This window comes from Octopus bimaculoides, chromosome 28 (genome assembly GCF_001194135.2).
Source record: "Octopus bimaculoides isolate UCB-OBI-ISO-001 chromosome 28, ASM119413v2, whole genome shotgun sequence".
In the NCBI taxonomy this organism is placed as follows: Eukaryota; Metazoa; Mollusca; class Cephalopoda; order Octopoda; family Octopodidae; genus Octopus; species Octopus bimaculoides.
In genome coordinates this window covers 7,765,520-7,768,003 of record NC_069008.1, presented here as the reverse complement: position 1 = coordinate 7,768,003, position 2,484 = coordinate 7,765,520, and the positions used below count along the sequence as shown (strand labels likewise).

The 2,484-nt window shown below is 27.2% G+C and overlaps 1 long non-coding RNA gene across 1 annotated transcript in view; it reads right to left on the bottom strand.

Annotated features, from left to right (window-relative positions):
• Positions 1–324: 324 nt before the first annotated feature.
• Positions 325–2,484, bottom strand: part of LOC106879233 (uncharacterized) — a 16,081-nt gene continuing 13,921 nt past the window's right edge. Inside the window, exon 3 of the long non-coding RNA XR_001410610.2 lies at positions 325–577. This is a non-coding gene — a long non-coding RNA (uncharacterized LOC106879233). The remainder of the gene's footprint in view (positions 578–2,484) is intronic.

Genomic DNA, 2,484 nt, shown 5'->3' with positions numbered 1-2,484 from the left:
TGGCAATGATGGAGGAGCACATAGAGGTTACAACTCTCAAGTACACTCTCTAACAGAATCATTCACCCCATGGCAGTGGGTGAATAAATTAGTTGGGTTTAAAAGACTGTGTTCATTGAGGAGAATCTTTTGGTGAAAACCTTGTTAAAAAGTATCAGCAAGGGAAAAAGTTATGTGACTTTTAAGTAATGAAACAAATATGGTAAGGAACACCCAAAATTGACTTTGAATCAAAATGTATTAACTAATATTGAAGAAAACTATGCAACAGTTGTGTTCAAATGAATCATCAAAAAATATTAGCTTCAAAAAAGTGATGTGCCTTTAACTGACAAAAAAAAAGGTGATTGTTTTCATAAATTAAAATATTTTTGTCATTATAAAAGTTGGTATTAGATGATGTAATAGTTCACGTGGCTTAATGGTACAACATGCTTAACTGTGTTTTAAATGATATGGTTTCTCTGTAGTGGCTTGCTATACAGTTTTCGTTTTCTAAAAGTATTTTGTCAATCTTGGCTGTTTTCACTGCTCCTCTGCATTTGAAATTTCTTTTCTAGATTTTTCTAAAATTTTTCTGGAACAAGTGAATAACAACATCAGGTTTAGTGAGAAAATTTACATCAATATACCAAATTTAAACATTTTCACTCAATTTTAAAATTTTTTAAAAGTGAAAACCAACCAGAAAAGATCCTCACTTGTCCCAGAGAAATGTTAATGAGGTTTAAAGTTTGATTATTCTTACTCAATCAGAAAACAGGCTTTAGAATACGATGACAAAAGTTGTAAGAAGTTTTGAAATTTGAATACGTTTAAATGAATAAAGTCAAGTGAAACATTGGAGCAGGCAATATACAAAGGAAAAATTATCCATGAAATTTTTTTGGAAAAATTACAGAAAAACAAACTGTACATTATTCTACAATGAAAGTTTGAGATACACTAGGATTAGAGTTAGGGTTTAGCAATGGAGTTTAGGGCTTAGGGTTAGAGTTAGGGCTAAGGGTTGGCATTTAGGGTCAATCTGACTACTGGATAACCTAGGGTTGATTAGTAACAGAATTTTAGTGAAAGTTTTCCTAATTTTTTTCTGGAACAAGTGAATAACAAAATCAGACTCTACATGAAAGGTTCAGAATATAAATATAGTAGTTTTAAACAGACAACAGCTTTGCACCGATTTGTCTGTGGCTGAGAAAAAGAAGTGATCATTTTAACAGATTAAAATATTTTTGTCATTTTAAGATATCTAACATTATAAAAGATGATATCTGATGTATTATGTTGCTTAGATTCAGCATACTTAACTGGAGTTTTTGAGAAGTACAGATTTGACCCTCTGCAGTGGAATCATTGCCATTTTTTAACGTTTTTTTTAAGGGCATTTAGTCATTTTCCAAGCTGTTTTCAGAGCTATTCTTTCTTTGAGTTTAGTTCAGATGAAAGAGCTCTGAGAGGAAACTCTGTCTATGGTGAAAAACCTTGACAAAAAATATTAGCTGTTCTTTGGATTTCAGTGTAAAAAGAAGGTGATAATTTTAAGAAATCAAAATACTTTTATCCTTTTAAGAGAAAAATATTATTTGAACTCAAATGAAAGAGTTCATCCAGATGAATATTTGGGAAAAAATTTTGTCTAAAAATATTAAGCCTAAAATAGTTATGATTTTTTTGTGATTTCATATTAATTTTTATTTTTTGTTAAAGTATTAAATCATATACATATTATAAACATATCAAAAACAAAATTTCACTCATGAAAAATGCTAATTATTAATTATTTAATTAGAATATAGCATTATTTTATAATCAAAATTGTTTAAAAATATATTTATTTGTAACAGATAAGCTGCTATTAATACTTTGTTATTTTTATGTGCAAAACAAAATTTCTAAGCTTAAACAAAACCTGTATTTAAAAAATATTTACCAAAGTATCATTTTTTTCAGTTATAAAGGTAAATATAATAATTATAATAACAGAAGCGTTGCCTGGAAAGACAGTGGACTAAAATCAAAAATGCAGGTGCAGAATCCTAGAATATTCTTAAGTATTGAACATGGAAAAGTACAGAACAAGCAGTGATTAATCCTGGAAAAGTACAGGACAAGAAAAGCAAAAACTTAAAATATTGCTGCTAAAGTTAGAATTTGCTAAATAAATTTCTGAAATTGTTCATCAAATAGTGTGTGCATTTTTTATTCTTTATATTGCAATGTTTTTTCAATTTAAGTTAATATTTTTGATTTTAAAATTTCTTTGTATTAAGCAAAAATATGTCTTATTTTTAGTATTATATTATTTTTTTTCTTTAACAAAAATCATGTAGAATATATGTAATTCAAGAGAGTAAAATTTAGTGAAAAAAAAAAAAGAAGAAATACATTATTAGATAACAAAATATTTTCTATTTACAGTTAGAAAAAAAAAATTTAAACAAATGAAAGCTGATGAACAAATTGAGAGCAAAATGTAAAAAT